A 21,198-nucleotide genomic window follows, 5' to 3' on the forward strand; every position below is an offset into this window, starting at 1 on the left:
ATGTATGGGATCATACCATGTGTATATGTCACATGTTATATAAATGTATGCAAATAATGCATATATCTTCAGGAGAAAGGTCATGCACAGACAACTTCAGCAATAAGGCTACAAATTTGTCCTCATCTGTCCTAAGGCAGAAAATGCTTGCTTATTCTCTGTTCCTGCAACAGCACATTTTTCCTCTGTTTTTGAACTTAACCCTCATACTAGTGACCTTTTTGCAGCACTTGGACATTGTTCATCCATAGCATCTCAGTCATTATCATTAGCTTTGAGTTTATCTGGCCACCTACCCAGAACTGTACTTTTCCTTTATTGTACTTTTCATTGTCATGCCCCAGTAAGAGCACCCAATAGACCAAGAACACTAAGGAGGATCACATTCTCCTACTTAGAGAAGATGGCTTTCTACTTATTCATACCTGTTATGGATCTCCTATCACAGCCATAGATTCATAGCTTCTTAGATTGTTACTAGTCTAATGACTTGGTGGGCAGGGAGGTCTAAGCCTAGCCAAGTTTTCCTGAAGGGATAATGATGTGCTGTGTCCAAACAGGACACTGAGTTGCCATGCATTTATATACTATCTCTGTCCATAAGGCACATGGATCACAGGTGATTCATAAGTGTGGGGTTTGCGGACTATGAGGTATTAAGATATGTTGTGTGTAAATATTTACTGAGATGTGGGCTAGTAGCCATCTGAGCATTATAAAAGTTTAAAAAGAGAGAAATAAATAGAGAGAGTGAGAGAAAGAGAAAAGTACTCGTAGAATTTCAGAAGGACCAGTATGTCTTTAAAGGGAGAGAGAGAATGATCTCATGATCTGAGAAATGGGGTACTAATTAAAGATATGGAGTGGGGAAAAAAAATCCTTAATAATTACATGCAGAAATTACTGCAGAGTTTGAAGAAAGTGATGCATTTATGAGACAGCCACAGTCCTTTCCAGAGAAATCTAGGAATATACACAACAAATCCAGCATCAATGCACCATAACAGTGCAGACAAGTTGGGTCATTGTTGTTTTATCAACTGCACTTAACTTAAGACAGTGAAAAAAAAGTTTAATTATATTTTCCTTATATCAAACAGGAAACCAGTTTACCAGCAATGATCCTATTGCAACAGGGATAGCTCAGTGAGAAAACAAACTCTACCATGAGGGTATTTGAGGCACATTTCTCTTGAATCGTGAAAGTTATGTGGTTCTTCCATCCTTAATCAGTGGTTAAAGACATTTTTTTAATAGCTTTTTGGTCACCCTTGGAACATTATTGCACTAGCATGGTCCCCAACCACAGCAGGTCTACCAGCCTGACTGCAGCCCCCAGGTGTCCTTAGGCTCGTCCTTCTCCACTTCTGTCCTGGAGGAGCTTTGTTATACACCCTACCCATTTCCTGCTGTACCTCCCACAGTTTCCACTATCCATTCAAGGGCAACTCCCCTCATTGAATCATGCATCCCATAAGGGAGCATCGTTGATGAACACCCTCCCACCTGGGATGGGAACACTCATCCTTCCTTGCCACTCCGTTAGTCCCCAGAGCCACTAATTAAACTTGTGTCAATCGGGCCATATTTAGGGCTTTTTTCCTCTATGCCACAGAAGCAACCCAAATTATGGTTATAGACCTTACATGAATATCAGGAAATTCCCCTATTATTCTTGGTCCAGGTGCCACTGCTAAATGTACAAGGTCTAATTTCCTCAGATTCCATGTCCTTGAGCTGTACTTCACAAAAAGTGGAACACTGTGCAAAAACACAGCACAGTATCACAAATGCAACCAATATGATAGCAACTTGACTTTTATTCTTTGAGTCTGAGGGTTATAAAAAGTAGTAAAACAAATTTATGGCTACCTTGATTGGAAATTATGCTTGTGCAACATACCTGTGGTAACAAGTCACAGTTACATAGAAATCTTACAACAGAACCTGACTTTTTATCTCATTGCTATAGGGAAGTTAACTATGAATGGTATTCAGAATGCTTGTGTTGACAGCGCATCAGCCCAGCAGTGCTCTTTCAATCTGGAGTAAAGGTTGCACACCCTAATGGTATTAATCAGTAAAGTGCTATGCAAATAAACAGAATGTTAAATGTGTGATTTAATAAAGCAGTGGAGATATGTCAGTGATAAATGCCAGAACAAAAATTAAAAAAAAAAAAAAAAAAAGAGTCCTCCTCAAACCCCCTTACAAAGTCCAGGAGTTGCAAGGTATAACCAAGACAGAGCATTCATCTATCTACGAGCTGCACCAAAGTTAGATGACCTTGAGAAGCACAGTTGACAAAATAATACATGGTTGTTTTACTACGTAACAGGGGGTACAAGCTGTGTTGCTAAAGGCACTGAATTGGTGTGATGATATGATAATTGAAAGACATTACCTCAATCTGCAACCCCTTCTTTGTGTTAATCATCCTATCTGGCAGGTTATCCTTTTGAGTTTCATTGAAAAATCCAGCTTTTGGATTTTGTCAGAGAAGAAAAGGAGTTTCTTTCAGATGTCCATAGGTAGTTACTAGACATGCAGTCCAGAAGAACATTATGGAACCTAGCCCAAATTCCCAATTTCTCCAAAGAATTGTTTGGTTAAGGAGCTTGTGATGGTCACACATTAGGCAAATGAAGATGGAAACATTTAAACCCTCTGGCAAAGGAAGAAGGTCACTAAAAAACAAGAGCTTTAGACTTCTGCACTAACTATTAGACAACTACCCTTTCCAGTTAACAGTCACGAGGAACTGCGGGGACTTACTGATCAAGAGTTTTATTTCTGTAGGTCATATGACAATAGTTGATAACAGATGTCAAGGTACTCATGGTGTGGCAGACAGGATTAAGTGGAATACAGACAAGGTCTTGACGATCAGCTGCGGTTTTTGTTTTGCATTTAAGTTGTGCCAGCATCCATCATGTGGCATTCATTAGTTACAGTTTTTCTCCTCCTGGGTTTTGCCAACTCCTGAAGCTTGTCATCTTCCTCCACCTGGTCACAGGATATAATCAACCACATTAACAAATTAAATAGTACATGGAAGGCTGGACAAATGTTTACAATGTGGATCAGAGTTATTTGAAGCGTCTATGTGGTACAATTCTGCATGATCCAAAATTCCCTTTAAAGACTTCCTATTCTGGAAAAGTGAAGCTTCCTGATAACTTTGATTCACAAACTCAGTGGCCCAATTGTCCAACAATCAGAGAGATCCAGGATCAGGGATCCTGTGGCTCATGTTGGGCATTTGGTGCTGTAGAGTCCATGTCTGACCGTGTCTGCATCCACTCTGGGGGAAAGAAAAATGTGGAGGTATCTGCTGAAGACCTGCTTTCATGCTGCAGCTTTGAGTGTGGAATGGGATGCAATGGTGGCAATCCATCAGGAGCGTGGCAGTACTGGACTGAAAGTGGCTTGGTGTATGGGGGGGCTGTATGGTTCTAGCATAGGTTGCAGGCCATATACTATTCCTAACTGTGAACATCATGTGAATGGCTCACGGTCACCATGTTCTGGAGAAGGAGGTGACACACCACCCTGTGTGAAAATGTGTGATGCTGGTTATACTCCTTCATATGAAAAGGACAAGATTTATGGTGAATCTGCCTATAGTGTCCCTTCCTCTCCTGAAAGCATAATGGAAGAAATTTATAAGAATGGACCCATGGAGGGGGCCTTCACTGTGTATATGGGCTTCCTGCTGTATAAATTAGGTGTGTACCAGCATCACACTGGAGAAGCAGTTGAGGGTCATGCTATTAAAATCTTGGGCTGGGGCATAGAAAACAACAGTCCTTACTGGCTGGCTGCTAACTCATGGAATACAGACTGGGGTGATAAAGGCTACTTCAAAATCCTCCTTGGGCAGGATCATTGTGGTATTGAGTCTGAGATTCAGTCTGGAATTACAAAAAATTCAGCAGAACTTTCTAACAGCATCTTCTTTTGAAAAGTACAAGAAGTGTTTTGCAGCAACACAGTCAGAAAGAAAACATTACTGAAAATCACTGCTTTTATTTTAAATTTAAGGACATACTTTTTAACTGTTATAATGAAAGCCAATTCCAAATCATGCTTGCCTAAGTGCAATTAGGTTTTACATTTTTAATTGTATTAGTTTTAGCCTTGTGTTTACATGAGACTGCTTATAAGAATGATACCTTTTATAACTGACCATAAATTGAGAACCGTGTTTTTTTTACTCAGTACATTCTAATTGGGAGGCTTTGTTTGCTCTAATTTGCATGTAAACTGTATTGTGTATTGTAGTCCCAAAGACATATCCAGTTTTGGTTATGTGGGTTTTTATTAAAGTTTTAAATTGCAGTGGATTTGATGTAGATATTATATTACAAGGTACAGTATTCCAGACTTTAGTTATACAGTTGGAGAAAAGAGATTCCCCGGCCTGATTATTAGCAGTGGAGACTTTTATTAGGGATTTATTATTTGAATGTAATGTTGTGGTGCAGGAGTATGGTTGTAGTAAATTTTGCAGGGCAGGGGTCTTTTCTTTGTCATAGAATAGATTATGGGCCATAGCTAGTTGGTTATAATGTAATAGTTGAGGAAAGTCTAGCCAGTTTAACTGTCTGAGTGATGCACAGTGATGTAATTTGGAGTTTGAAATGGCTGTGAATCTTGCAGTTTTGTTGTAGCATGTTTTGAGTTTTGTGAGTTTAGATTTCCTAAGGTTGGTGACAATTGGTGATGCATACATGAAGGTAGAGATTAAGTGTGTTTGTGCTATGGTGACTTTGGTGTTGTTTGTAAAGTATAGCTTATTCATATACAGAGTACCTAGTTTTTTGTGCACTTTTTTAATGGCTTGAGTTATGTGGAAATCAAATTTCATGTTATTGTTGATTTCTACTCCTAGCAGTTTTGTACGGGCAGTGGGTGACATTATAGTCTTGTTAGCAGATTCAGTAGTGAATGTGGAGGGGGTTGCTGTGGCTTTGGTGGGATGAAGTAGCATGCATTTTGTTTGTTGAGATTCAAGATCAATCAGGAGTTGGTTTGCCATGTTTCAATTACAAGAAATAAGTTTTGGGTGAGTACCTGTAGTTATGGAATGGTGGGGCAGCTCAGATCACTGTGGAATCATCTGCATACTGAATTAGGGAAGCTTGTGTGAGTGATGTATGGAGATTATTTGTAAATAATGAGAATAGTAGAGGACCTAGTGTAGATCGCTGGGGGACACCTATGGTGGCAGGTAATAGGTGTGAGAGTTCTCCTTGCCATAGTACCGCTTGCTGATGTCCAGTCAAGTAGTCTTGTAACCAAGTAAGTGAGAATTGGGAAAAGTTTAGTGAAGAAAGGGGAGAAAGAAGTTTACTGTGGGGCACCATGTCAAAGGCTTTTGATAGGTCTAAGAAAATAGAGGATATGTATTTCTGATTATTTCTGTGTTGGTGAAAGTTAGTAGGGCAGTGGTTGTACTATGATTTGGATGAAAACCATGTTGAAATGAAGTTAATAGGTTGTTTGTTTGAAGGTAGTGCATGAGTTGTGTGTGGAAAATTCTCTCTAATATTTTGGACAGTGGGCATAAGATATTAATAGGTCGATAGTTGGTTAGGTCAGCACTACCACTGCCTTTGTGGAGGGGAATTATATGGGATATTTTCCATAAGGTAGGGATTTTTTGTTCAACTACGGATCTGTTTAACAGTATGGAGACTGGGTATGCTATTGCTTTGGCTGCTACTTTTAGATATTGAGGTGGTACATTGTCAGTGGCCAGTGTTGTAGTTTTCAATTTAGTGATCATTTTTGTTATAGTTTTAGTTGAGACTGGGTGACTAGAGAAGGTAGTTCCAGTCTCATTGGGAGTTGGTCTGTCTGGCATATTGGAAGTTGGTTGTTGTCTGGATAGGGCTATTATTGACTCAGTAAAGTATTTGTTGAATTGGGTAGCTATGTTTTCTATTTTATCTGAGGTGGTGGGTTGTGGGGTAGTTAGTTTACCTGGTTGAAGTATGTTTTTTATTGTAGATCAGAATTTTTGAGGATTTCTATGGTACTTAGTTTGGATTTCAGTATAATATTTTGTTTTGTCTTGTTTGATCTGTTTTTTAGCCTTTTTTCTGATGTCTTGGTAGCTTTGTTTGGCAGTATTAGTTTTTGTTTTATAACACTGATTCCATGCTTTATCTCTTGCTATTAATAGTAACCTTGTTTCTTTTTCTAGCCATGGGGCATAGTTAGAGTTTACACGTATGGTTCTGATAGGAGCTTGAATGTTTATTATTGAGAGGAAGGTTTTGTTGAAATGATGGATAGCATCTTCCAGGGGAAGATGTTTCAGTGGTAGCCAGTTGCAATGGTTTAGGGGGCTGATAAAGTTGTTGGGGTTAAATTGTTTTGTACTTATTTGTTTGTAGATTACTTGTTTGTTGGAGTTGGGTTTTTTTGTCTGATAATATAAGTAGGATGGCGATCACTTATGGAGTCAGGAAGACAGCCAGAATGAAGAATATGATATGGTTTGTTGGTTAGTATCCAATCTAGTGTGAATTATTTGATAGATTTTCTACTTATACTGGTGGGGCTTTGTATGGTCTGGGTAAAGCTATATAGGTTAATATGATTAGTGGGGTTTTGAGAGTTATAGGCAGACCAATCTATATTAAAGTCCCCTAGGATAATGGTTTACTGGGGAAGGGATTTGTCAGGCCAGCTTAGTATGTTTTCCATTGTACTGGTATTTTTACCAGGAGGGATGTAGGTGCCAATTAAATTGATATGTTTCTTTGAGTTCAGGGTAAATTTAGCTAGTAATACTTCTGCATTGTTAAAAGATGGGATGTCCTGGTTGGATGATTCAAATTTAAATGATTTTTATATAGAAAAGCAACACCACCACCCTGTTTCCTTGATCTGTCTAGCCGTAAGATATTATACCCAGAAGGGAGAATCTCATTATTGGAAGTGTGTGGTTTGTGCCAGGTCTCAGTAAGAAGGATTGTGTCTGGGGAGTAAAGTGCTAGATTTGCATGTAGCTCTTGAATTTTGTTGTTTATACTTCTAATATTAAGGTTTAGAATTAGAAGGTCAAATTTATTCCTAGTGGGGATTTGTGAGCATTTTGTTTAGTTTGGAATAAATAGTTGCTGGGTGAGGAGGTTTTGTGGTCCAGGGTTAGGGTGAATGTCACCACTGAGAGCTAAGTTGGAGGTTATAGAGGTTAGGGTTTTAAGGAATTTTAGTACCTGTCTATTGAATCTGGTAGAGGGGTTAGTAGTAGTAGTATGAGGTAGACGGGAGAAGCGGGTGATGTGTTGAATGTCTATATTAAAGATGGATGGTGCTATGGTGATGTTATTAGTTGTGTGTGTTGGATTTGTATGAGTAGAGGTGGTGTAGTAGGTGATAGGTTGTTGTATGGTAGTGTGGTAGCTGGAGCAATGTGTTGTCAGAAATTGTAGTGAAAGAGTAATAAGGTATGATGAAATTTTAATACTGGTGAGAATAGTAGAGTTGGTTAGTTTCATTATTGTATTTATGAATGTATATTCTTAGTGATAACTGTTGTTTCAATATGTGGTTAAATGAGTTGTGAGTGGGAAGTATAAATGTAGATGAGGGGAGTAATAGGTATTGTAGGGGCAGGGTGATTTTGTGATTGAATGGGACTGGGGAGGGTGTGGCTAGCTAAGTATAAATTAAAGGAAAGAGGGGGTGGGTGGGAATGGGGGTAGGGCAGAGGAATGGAGTGAGCCCGAGCATTAGCGAGGGCGAACAGAGTGGGTTGGAGCGAGAAGCCATGACAGCGCCTCCTCAAAAGAAACAATCAGTTAGGCTCATTTTGACTGTAATCCCTGCAAGTGAGTCTCTACCAGTTTCATTAGTTTAAACACAATTTATTCTATATGTTAGTAGAGTTTTCTGTGAAGTTTGATTTATATATGCCCTATCTAGAAATACTGCGTTACCTTTTTATATACCAGACTGCCACAGTTCATATTTTTAATGGTTCTGCTATACTTTTGGTGTTCTATGTCCTTCTTATTCTGTTTTACCATAATATGGACATAAAAGTGAGATAATTTATCTCTGTTGCGCTTATGTGTCTTGCTATATTTTGCTGGGGAACTGTGATGCCTAGAAGGGGAAATCTTTGCTGTGTGGTCACCAGTAAGTGACAATTTAGACAAATCAAATCACTTTCTACTTAAAGCAATACATACACTACTAATTAAGTTAGGTATTACCTGAGATAATTCTGTGGGCACTGCTTTATCCAAGTTAATATGTTTTCTTAGGGAGGGTTAGCATGCTAGTCTTAGTGAATGGGAAATGGCTAATTAAGTTAGGTAGTTCCCCGAGATGGTTCTGTGGGTGCTGCTTTATCCAAGTTAATATGTTTTCATAGGGAGGGTCAGCATGCTAGTTTTACTGAATTGGAAATGGGAAACACACCTCTAAGGGAATGCTAATGTGGACAGGGATTCTTGATGCACTAAGTAAACTTAAAAGTCTTTGTAAGTGTAATAAATTTTGATGTCTTAGATTTTTAGGGTCTGTATGATTACCTATGTATTCTTTGTTGGTGATGGTAGTTTTCTTTAATTAGTTGATATTACAGTAAAATGAATAGAAGTATAACTTTGTCTTCCACTGGGAGTCAACCTATGAGGATGTACAGCATCAGAAGAGTGAACAAATCCCAGAATCTTGACCTCTGCTGTTTGTATGGTTGTAATATATGACAGGCTCTGTACTACTTTTAGAGGTATGCATACTGCATTCTGGGAACAAGCACATTTTTGACAATAGCTATACATGCTTCAAAAGCTAGAAGATGCTGACTTTTGTAAGTTATCTTTAGATATAAGAAATGTAACCGATCATTCAATATGATTGGTAAAGCATAGTTTTTCGTCAAGTATAATGCATAAATATCTTTCCTGAGTGATGTACAAATTTTTCCCCATATGGATCTATGCAGTCACAGACTGTTAACACAGCAGAGTGTCTGAGATTCTTAGAATCCAAGTATCATTACTATAGCTTTCTGGGTATTAATGGTCATTGTATTCTGCATGAACCATTAACAAATTTAGGAGAAATTGTTTTGATGTTGACTATTTATGTTACTGAGCAAGCAAAACATATACCTTTTGACATTGCTTCTTCTGCAATATTGTCCCTACAAATTTAACTGCACTGGGGAGCTTCACAACCTATCTAACCCTCTAAATGCAATCAATTTTCAATAAAAAATATCTGTACCCTCATTTGTATGACAGAGTCAAAGTAACAGTAGCAGATCCTGCTAAATCTGTAGTGATTCTCTTGCCACACATTACAACAGACAAAACACCCTTTAGTTCCAGTGTTTAGACTCAAGGGAAAAATACAGGACAGAGCTTTGAGAAACACCCAAGGCAAGTGATAAACCAGTAATTGCTTGCAGTTTCAACCAGTATTAATTCTGAAATTCTAGAATTTGACAAGGCACTAATTATTGAAATTGTGAAGGAGACAGAGGGATTGTCACATTAAGTCCTGCTTCACTTAAGGCAATGAGTTACTACTCTCACATAGTGAAACCATTTCTTGGACGTGTGCAGAAAATTCTACATTCCCATATTCACACATATTCAGAGACATGGCCTCAAACTGCACTTCCTTCTAGGTTTGTCTCTAGTTCTAATTTTCTGGAAGTATTAGTTGACATTTTCATTTGCAGGGTGCTCGGCATCATCAGGAAGCCAATAGTGCAATGCTAACAACTCAGTCTATGGATGGTGGCTATAGCGCTAGCAAATGACCTTTTACAAAATGCATGCATGCATCCATGTTAAACATCTCTGGGGTAAACTGAAGGTGCTATCCAAGAAATCCACTTAAATAACAATTATTTTGAATATTGTGTGTTGGATCTTACAGGACCTATATCAAATACTAGCATTTCCTAAAAATACAAGGCTACAGCTGTCTAAGTTATCTGTTGCTGTATGGTTATATATATCAAGGGATTCAGAAAGAACCACACTGACAGAGGTGAAAACTGCGGAATACAGAGAATGTTTCATGATGAAGGAAAATGTGACTCAAAGAGATGATAGCCATAATGAGAAAGGAACTCATTATCAGCTAATTTATATATCTCTGAATCACCCTTAACTACAGCAAGTTCAAATCAGCCCTTTCCTGAGGTAGTTTAAAAGGTGACACATATATTGACAAAGGCAATTCCCCATTCAATCTCCCACACAAATGCACATATCACAAACACTAAAACATACTTCATAACTATAACTGAGTTTACAGCACATTCTCGATGTCCATGACTTACAGGCTGTTAAACTTTGCTCTATTATTTTTAGCGCCTTTAACACATGGTGTAAAGCGTTATTTATCCCTGTTATCTAGTGTTTTCCCTGATGTTTCAGGATTTGCTCATTAGAATAGCAGAGTGTTGTTGGTATGGCAGGTCTCCATCCACACATGTAGTCACACATTCATGTATACACAAACACACAAACACACACAGCCCACCCATCACATAATCACACTCACAGGTGCATTTAGCCATTCATTCCCCTGCACCCTACCCTGCCTATCGCCTAATTCCCCTACTGTTACCTCTCAGTCAGAGACATCAGCGCGTGCACACACACACACACACACACACACACACACACACACACACACACACACACACACACACAAACACACACACTCTCTCTCTCTCTCTCTCTCTCTCTCTCTCACTCACCATACACCACTCAAATCTCTAAATAAACTCACACATTCAGATATAAACATACAAACAAGCATGCAGTGCCCTATACTCCCAACATTCTGAGTACACTTAACTTCCAGGCAGTTACTTCTAATATGAATGGGTAAATGAGAGCCCAGTTTAAGTCATATTAGTTAACTCATGGCATTCTCAAAAAGCAGTGCTGCTACTGTTATAAAATATTTTGTTTCGTCTTCACTATGAGCTTTCTTCAACTTATACAGTGTTGCTACACCTCTTCTTTATAAAAAGTAAAGCGTTAGCATGAACTGTGATTTGTGCTCCTCAGAAAGACAAATGTTTTTATATCCACATATACATGCATGAATCCACACACACACACACACACACACACACACGCACACACACACACACACACACACACACACACATGCACATACATGCACACACGCACACATACATGCACACACACACAGAAATAAAGGTGACTTTTTTCTTTGTTTTAGTTCATAAACATACTAACGTGTGCACATTCAGATAATACTACATAACATGCACATAAGCAAAGCTGATGCTGGACTACTTACTGATTTGATCTATGAAAGTATTTAGTGGAATTCACGTTCTTTATCTGTTAAGAGTTCCTTATACAGGAAATATGACAGTGCTAAGCGTGATATTTTATACAGTATTCTGTTGTCTGACTGGCAAAACATCTCAGACTACCATGTCCCATATCTAATAGAACTTCCTTTCGGTAGGTATCACTAACAGTATGGATGTTTTTCATCATCTTCTAATGTGATGATATCATGCATCATTGTGTCCATAAATCTCATTACCATATTATATAATAATGATGAATGACTATAATTTGTACATGGATGGGTTCCACTTCCTCTCAGTCACTGCAGAATTCTAATCAGTCTGACTACATTGGCTTCAATAGCTAGCACATTAAAATTACAACTCAAGAGGAATAGCAGAATTCCTTTTGTTACCTGCTGCATCTTTGCATATAAAGTACCTCTAAAATAAACCTTTCAAAAACTGTTTAGCTGCTTAATATAAGAGGTTTCACAACTGTACAAATGCCATATACTGCCAGAAAATTTATAGTAATTTCTTTCTGTTATATATAGTATTGGTGTGACCTGTCTGAGTTCAAGATGTGTCCTTATATATTTCCTAGATGCCTTTGCCCCACTTGCATGCTGTCATTAGTTACACTATCCTTTGATCCCATTTGAAGAACAATAGTTATTATTCATTGCACAGTGATAATCAGCCTAGATATGGTATTACAGAATAATCTGCATTTTTATAACGCATTCATCTCCCCAGCAAAATGCTCTATGGCATGACAAAGCAGCAGTCGTCATCTACTGTGTACAAAAAATATATTTGTATACATATACATATTGTAAGCAATGTGTTTATATTTAGCTACCTATGCAGCCTGAGTCACATTTCCACAAACAAGCATGCCTGATAAGTGATGTTTTCAGATTTCATTTGCAAAACTCAGAGAATTATTATTATGAATGACTGATAGATTGAGAAACAATTTCCATAACAATTTGCGCATTCCTGGAGAATTAATAGCTGCACTGAGAACACGGGATGGCACCAAGGCAAGAGCTAAGAGGCTCTCAACACACTTAAGCTGCACATTAATCATAAACACATGCTTTGGAATACATTATTTAACTCTGAAGTCAGGATCTCTTTACAGAAAAAATGTATTGTTTTACTTTTGTAAGATTGTTTCTATGAGGAATTAGCTGTCTTTTTCCCAAAGGAAGGTTGCAGACATATGCACTGCAAAGGCACATTCATTTTTAAGGAATTTACATCCTGATATGTATCTTTTTCGTTGCTTTTTGGAAACTTTTAAATAGGAAAAAAGCTTTGTTTTAGCCAGACTGTTCTTAAAACCTTCATGGCAAAGCAATTAAAGGCTATTCATTTGTCAAAAGTAAATGTAATGATTGTGCATTATGTTTAAACTGACAATAATTTAGGTATGCGTAAGTACATACTATCAATGCAATTACTTAATGAGATATATGTTAATGGTGTATCATGAATCTTTTTATAAGGGTTTTTAACTGTGATGGAATTTAAATACAAATCATGTTTTATTTTGTAACAAAGAAAAAACAGGATTGAAAATATTGTGTTACAGAATAACCTAGAAATAGTTATTTAAACTGACAGAACTGATTGAATTGAAAGAAAATCCCATTTTGCACTGCAAGGGAAGAGCTACAGTAAATATCATCTACTAAAATCTTAGCGGTATGGATGAATCTCTCTGAAAAACAAGGAATACATTCTTACTGTTTCCTTGAAGTAACTCTAATGCAAGAAAAGGGATCAGGAAATTGTCAAGATTCATGGATGTAAAAGCCATATGGTATTATTTTTAAAGATATTAAGGATGGGATTTCCATGGAGTTTGCTCAGGCAGAAATGGCTCTGCTGAGCTGCAGACTCAGAGTGCAACATAAACTGAGACATTGCTTCCCTTCGAGGGCAGTGGTAAACTGTCAGGAATGGCTACATTTTTTTACACAGTCAAATGATGCTACACAACATGCACACAAGTGTAGTCGTAATCTTAAATGCACTCTACAGTTGTTAGTGGCTCTGTGTTAGAAAGATCCTGATGTGCATTCAGCAGCAAGCTTATATAACTTACCACTCCTGACACAGAGTACCTGTGCTCCTGCAGTGACTCTATTCAGAGGTGTAGCTAGCTATCCAAGTGTCAAATGATAAATTCTATTCTGGCACCCTATGAACAATTTGTGGAGACAAAAAAGCGTATCTTTCATTTTAAACTGTACTGTACTGCTTGTTACATTTGTAGCAAGCAGCTGCTATATGGGGCGCTAAAACACTCCAGTTACAACTGAAAATGCATTACCAGCATTGATTTTTAAATGCAATGAAAAGCACAAAGGAAATACCATTTGGCAATTTGCTGATTGTGATCCCCTAATATTTTGCACCCAATGTGGCTGACCCCTTTTTCTAGCCTGGCTACACCTCTGACTCTTCTACACAGCGTTCATATAAAAAGTGTAACTAGGTAGTCAAGCAGAACCTTCGTTTACCAGATTATGCTAATGACACTGCTGGATGTATTTATCCTACCCCTTCTAGTTCTCTCAAAGTAGAACATGATAGTTAGTAATAGCAGATCAATTGGAATCTCTCTCCAATCACTCAGAAATGGAGTCTAAATGAATTCTGAAAAAAATAAAACTGAAACGTCAGAAAATTAAATAATGAACACTGCTTGCCTTCTTTAAATTTGTTTTTGACAGGGAGGCAAGCCCCTCTGAACCTTGTGAACTCAACTCTGGGATAACCAGTGAAAAGGGAATATTACAAGAAATGGTAATATTTATTCAGCCACTACAAAACATTAAAAGACTTGACATTACAAGTCCCAACCTTTAAAAAAACAGTTGGCAAAATATATACTGCATGGGTCCACTCAGGCTTCCTCCCTGTAACAGGCTATGTAGCAGGCTATGAGCAAAAGAAGGGCTCTTTAACTGAAAAGAACATGAGTTATGCATCATACACTCATGCACACACACACACACACACACACACACACACACACACACACACACACACACACACACACACACACACACACACACACACACACACACACACACACACACACACACACACACACACACACATGCACACGCAATATATATATATATATATATATATATATATATATATATATATATATATATATATGGTTCTACTTTAATATTTTGAATTACCAAATGATCACATTTCACTTGATCGATGAAAAACCCTAATGAACAAAACACTAACTTCAACTTACCGAACTTCAGATGGTCAAAAACAAAAAGGCAGACCCACCATGGACCTATGACCCAAAACAATTTTGTTTTTATATTTTTGCCCTCCTGCACCCTCTACACCTGCTGCAAACTAAATATTCTAACTACAAGATCGCACTACATTGAGCAAACCAGCCAATAGACATATTCTGCAACACTTTTCAAATACCAAATGACAAAATAATATTTAAATAAAAAAATAACACTAATTAAATACATAGTAGTAGTAATGTACCCTTGTATAAAATCACTAACTTACTTTTTTTTTAAATGTTGTTATATTCCAGTTTTAGGTAGTTCCATCTCTGTTAAATGTACGGTCTGCCATCAGCAAAGTGCTTGACAATCTGAATTTCGATCATTTATACTTTCAGGGATTTGCAAATTCGTGTTTTTTTCAAGAGCAAGTAAAATGTGATCATCTGGTAATTCAAAATATGAAAGTAGATCCATATACATATATATCTACACACACTCTCAAACATGCTGGGATGTGAACCTATTTAAGCTGATGAAAGTAACTTGGGCTGTACACAGTCCTTCTATCACAAGCAAATAAGAGAAGGCATACAGCTGGGTTGAGGAGATGCCAAAAGGTGTTGGCGGTTGTAATAGGGGGTTGAGGAGTTGGCATAATGGTAAAGGTGTTTACCTCACTGACAAAATGTACTGGGTTTGATTCTGTCTTTACTTGTGACATAAACAGAACAAGTTGGAGACAGATATGTATCCCAAAGGATCCCTGCACTGTGAAAAAGGCTTCCCATCCATGTAAAACAAAGCTCATCCTTGACCCTATTCAAATGAATCATTGACACTCGGATGGGTAATCATAAGTTCACATACGTTCTGGCCCTCATGTCCCTTATGGACAGAGGCCATCAATAAGAAAAGTGTTATTCTAACAATCCACCCCTACAAATCTTTAATTCCCTCGTAGTAACATGCCCCCCTCCATGTAGACCCCCATGATACTCTGGACACAAATGGTTTGAGGTGCATGGTTAGGACTGTAAGGCCCCTAGTTGCCATTAGTAACAACCTATGAACCTATGAACTATGGAGAGGAGCTCATAAACTTTCCAAGTACAGCAAACTTCACTAGAAATATCAGTAAATGAGATGTTAAGAGAAAGATGTAATCTGAAGATCTGTTGTAGCTGATAAAAAAGTGAAAAGCATACAAGCTATGTTTCTATGTCTGCATGTAGAAAAGAGACAATGACAGATAGAGAGAGGGAGAGATAAATGGAAGTCTCATATTATGACAACTCAAAGTAAGTTGTCTGGGTAAAACATTCTGGAAAATAAAGTTTTGAAGAACAAGGAAAAATAAAAGTAAATGTGAGTGAAAGAAATTAACAATGAGTTGGACATAGTTCAACAGGTGGAAAAAGGACCTTATTTTTCATCTCTTAACTTTCAGTGTCATAACAAAAATAAATAAACTGCCAAGTGGTAGACAGATATTAATTGGACTTTAAGGAAGTAATAAGATTTTGGGATCCAGAGTGGAAAATAGATAATTTACTTGCTCTAAATATATCTGTATATTACATTGAATTCTTTAGTTTCACACCTTTATTACACTTGAGACTACGTTACATGTTTATGGTTAAGTAAATGTTCACACTATAAAATGAATAAATGGACATGAGACTGTGTTTTCAGTTTGGAAATGGCAGTAAACATTGGTTGGCATCCTTGAAGAAGTTAGTTAGACAATGATGACATTGCTTATTGGTGATCTGCAAGAACAGCAGAATAGTGTTTGAAACAAGAACTGTTGTAAAAGTAACAAAGGGATGGTCAAAAATGTGAGAAAGAATTAACCTTCAGTCAGAATGTATTCATTCCTTACTCATTCATTAAAATACAGACTATTGAAATTTTCAAAGAAACTATACAAAAACAAATTACTTTCTGAGGTAGAAAAAATTTGATCATTGCATATTTTCAGTATGAAATGCAAAATGGTTCATGACAGGCTTAATATTACCCCCACTCTTACAACTAAGGGGCCACAAAGGGTGAAAAAAGCTGTAAAGTCAATGATCAGAGAGACTACAAAACAGAATGTTTCTAAATAAACTGGGTCTTCAGAGAAGCACCTTGAGAAGTCACACTGGGATTTGAAAGGGCTGAAGGAATAGCTAATCATTCAAGTCCTGTAAAACTGTAAGACTTTTGGTATGACTAGGCAATGGTGTTGGTTTGGACAGATCATATTTATAATTCTGTAAATGATGGAAAGTGATCAGGAACTGATGTTGTTTGTGATAAAAATTATACATTTATTGATTTAATCCAGCATAGTAAATTCTCCTTACTCTGTGCAGCAAGATAACTAAGCATGCTAGGCCATGATGTGAAACATTATCAGACAGGGTCATAGTGGTAAAGGAATGAAGAGACAGTTTGCCAAGCCCTCACACATAAAATGTCTGTTACTGGTTCAGACTGATTAGAAATGAATGAAATAAATGAATACCATTTGGTAAGATACAAAGTCATGGAAACCATTCCCCTTTGTGTAAGACTGTGCTACAACAGCATGTACAAATATAGTCACACTCTGGGGTTGCATAACTTTGGAATAAGACAGAAATATATATTTTTTGCACAGCAATTAATGCATCTTACTTTGCTAGACTGTTATAGCAGGGGTATAAATGAACTTGTACCCCTAAAAACTGTATATAAATATTCTGTTTTGCAAACTTTGAAATGTGACCTCTTTTCAGTCAAATAGCTTTAATTTATCTGCATTATGTCAAACGATGTTCAGTCTTTGGCATTCACTATACCAGAAAATAAATGATAAGCTCATCTATCTGAAACAGTATACTAAAATAAGCACACAAGAGATGAACTCACATGCCCAGCATCTAATGTGCAATACTTATCTTAGCACTGAATGGAACAACATACATGTCAGATGGCTGATATCGATTACCTGTTGCAGAACTAATGAACTTGGATATATAGTGTCTGATGTAAAATACTTAAGCAAATTCAGAACTGATAACTTAGTGAGTCAGTCATGAAACACAGTCATTTCTCCATGTTCAAAGAAACTGACAGGACAAAATCTCAGTTTGTGGCTTCTAAAAAGTATTAAAATCATGATTTTGAAGAAAGCTAAACCATAATGTAAAAGCAAAGATTTCACAGAGGGCTCAAAAGAGTGCCATACCTGATGAAAAAAATCTTGAAAGTAGCTGTTCATTCCTACGTTTTTCAACACCATACACCAGTAAGAACTATTAGGAATCCTGTCCCCTACCTATGGCAGTGTAAGCCTCCAGGTTCTAATATTCCAGTTATTGCTTCCCTTGAAATACTCAATAATCATTTAAAATATATTATACTGGGTATGGGATACCATGAACAGATGTATTAGCTGACAAGAAATGTATGTCAAATATCCTTTATTAACTTGAAAAAGTTCCAGCTATATACTTTTAAAGCTGTTTAAATTAATAAGTAATTGCATGTTCAACTGTCTAGCAGCTGAAAATGTAATGAAGATAAACAAAACCAGTTTGTAAAGCTAACTCCCTACTGACAAGGGAAATAGATATTAAATTGTCAAAATTATTTACAAGATGCCAGGAATTTCTTCAGCCTGTTACCCTTCCACATACAGCTCTCCTTTTTCAGTCCACTATCTGTTTCTTACTGTGGTTTCTCTATTTTTCCACTCCATGAATATCCCCCAGACATCTAAGAGCTGCATAAAAATCTGCCCAAATGTCTCAAACCAGCAGGATTCCAACATTGTACAGATGCATCATCTGAGTCTAATGTTTCTGACCAGGCTTTTGACTCTTTCTTTCTCTGCTTTATACTATGGCTAGGTAGTATCTGAAGATTTACTCTGACTTTGCCCTTAGTGGTATGTTGCCCTTCCAGACTTCTCATCTTCCTGCTGCCTCTATGATTATCTGGAGTGGAGATATAAGAAATGGACTTTCAGGGAGTATCCTGACCATCTGATTTATGTCTGCACGTTGTGCTTCATAACTGTTTGCAGATCGTCTTGACCATTTGTTCATACTTGTTTCCACATGCAACATTTTTTCTGCAGAGTTTATCAATGGTCATTGGCTGTCTGACCATTTCTGACATCTATTCTCCCTTCCAGCTCACTGGCTCTTTTTCAGCACCCACCTTGTTCCTGGTACCACTGTCACATGCCTTCTGGTTGTGGAGACACAGCATAAACCCTTCAGTATCCACGTGGGCCCTTATTATCATCCGCTTTCCAGTCCATATGACCACTGACAAAATTGAGTAAGTCAAGGATGTTTTGGTCTCAATTTAATCAGTATTCTTTTCTCCTCTTATATAATGACTCAGAAAAGTCCTGCCATACGTAAAACTGTGTTTTTATATTGTAGCATTGCAGCTGACCTTGATAGCCATCCTCTTTCATTCTGAAAGAGTGCAAGCATGCAATACATGCCCAAGGATAAAATGGCAGCACACCTTCTGATTTTGTGGATTTTTCTATGTCATACACAGCCTTTGGAGACAGATGCAACTTTTATTAAATGCTGTAAATTTGCAACTTTTTAAAGTCCTGAAAATTCACTTAGCCCTTTTTCCTTCACTGATTTTTGAATTTCAATATTTCTTATAGTATGCTGTCTCCAGCAATTCTTGAGATTCTGTAATTTGTCTTTTTACCATAGAGCAAATTATTCCAACTTTGGTAAATAAGGCACTTTTCTTGGGAATATCTCTTTCTAGCATATTTGCCTTCTTCTGTTGTTAGAAACACACCATCTAATAGTGTCATTTAATTTACCTGACACTGGATACTATCCTCAACTGAGTTTTTTGAACAGAGGCGTTAATATACCTTCTGCAGAGGCAGTTTTATTTCAGAAATTTATTCCACAGTTTTTCTGATGTCTTACCTTATAGTTATTAATCAAGAGTGCAAAATACTTTAATGGGAGGGGGGGGACTACTGTATATTTTCCACTTCATAAAGGAGTTAAGCTGTCGTCTTCTCAGCTGCTAGGAAAGGCCCCAGATTGTAAATCTTGGGGTAATTAGCTCAAAAATTGATCTATTATCTATTCGATAAACAGATTAATACACCTCTGCAGATGTTCATTATTCAACATCTACTAATGCATAAGTATCTTTTAAGCTGTAATAGTTTGCCTTTATTCCATATGAATTGTCAGTGTATATTACTTAATGTCTGTTTGTGTGTATTGCTGATTGTCTCTGTTTACAAATACTTCTAATATATTGCAGCTTTTCTACCTGTACCTTTACTGAAAAGCTTTTTTTTTTTTTTTTAACAAACCTAAATGGAAAAATCTGATAAACACAAGCAAAAAAAACTGGTCTCCATCCTAAACAGACAAGATACAGACGCACACCAGGAGAAATTCATAGTCATACATGTTTGAATGTATATACCTATATCAATACTTACATTCATTAATCCATTTGCCTGATTATCTATCTACATATTTATCTATCTCTTGTGTACCTGTTGCTGATTATATAAATTGACCTAATACTGTTACACAATTGATCTTGTTTTTTATTAGCTGATTATATGCTTTTTTATCACTCTTATTATAAATAGGTCACAGATGAAAATCAGCACAAGTTGCCAGTACACATGCCTGTTAACTGAAGAAAATAAAAATAAATGATGTATTTCCCCAGTATCTTTTATTCCCCTCTCCCTACCCTGCTTAGCACTCTGGTTATTCTCCCATTTGCAATGCCTGTTCAACCATCACCCTCCCTTGCTATTGCCAAGTTATCCCCAGTGTAATTATTGTGTTGGTGTAACTCCTGACGTTTAGGAGACTTGAATTTATGGTACTCACCTGTAATGCCTGAAAAGGAAGGAATCTTATTATGTGCACAGGACATAGCAAAAGGAGCCATCAAAAAGGCAGCAACTGGTCAACTATCCCTAGCCCCATAATTCTGTCTTGTATGCTTGGTGGGCAGACATTAAAGTAGCCCACCTCCTAAACCACACCACACCCAGCTTGGTGATCTATCCCGCTATGAGCTCCGGCTGTTGCCAGAACTCAGTAAGAACTCCTCCTGGCATGCTTCCTCCTTCAGAATGCATATGCTCATCCTGCTTGTCTAAGCTTTCAAACCAGGGCATCCAGGCTATATTTAAGCAATAACCCACGTCTGAGTGTGGGTAATGCTAGATTTACCCATGGTTGGTGTGGTTTGGTCATGAGGGCAAAGCCCAAGTGGCCAAACAAAGCCAACCGTGGGTAAATCTAGCATTACCCACACCCAAACGTGGGTTATTGCTATTATACAATGACATTATTTAAGAAAAAAATACTTACTTTTCTTAAATAATGTCTTTGTATAATGGCGGCATGCTGTCCTTCTGCCACTGGACATCTCATAGTTGATTTAGCTGATGCACTGCGCATGCGTTTGGGACTTGCATTCTACGCATACCCAATACATCAGTGCTTGGGGAAAGTAAGCAATGGAGAAAAGATCTCCGTTGCTCTATTTTTCTTTTTTTTTTTTAATTAAATAAAAAGTTTG

General features: G+C 37.4%; 1 pseudogene; it reads left to right on the forward strand.

Moving 5' to 3' along the window:
- Positions 1 to 3,964, forward strand: part of LOC122806203 — a 67,903-nt pseudogene extending 63,939 nt beyond the window's left edge.
- The last annotated feature ends 17,234 nt before the right edge of the window (positions 3,965 to 21,198 follow it).

This window comes from Protopterus annectens, chromosome 7.part0 (genome assembly GCF_019279795.1).
Source record: "Protopterus annectens isolate FY-2018-M chromosome 7.part0, PAN1.0, whole genome shotgun sequence".
Lineage (NCBI taxonomy): Eukaryota > Metazoa > Chordata > Ceratodontiformes > Protopteridae > Protopterus > Protopterus annectens.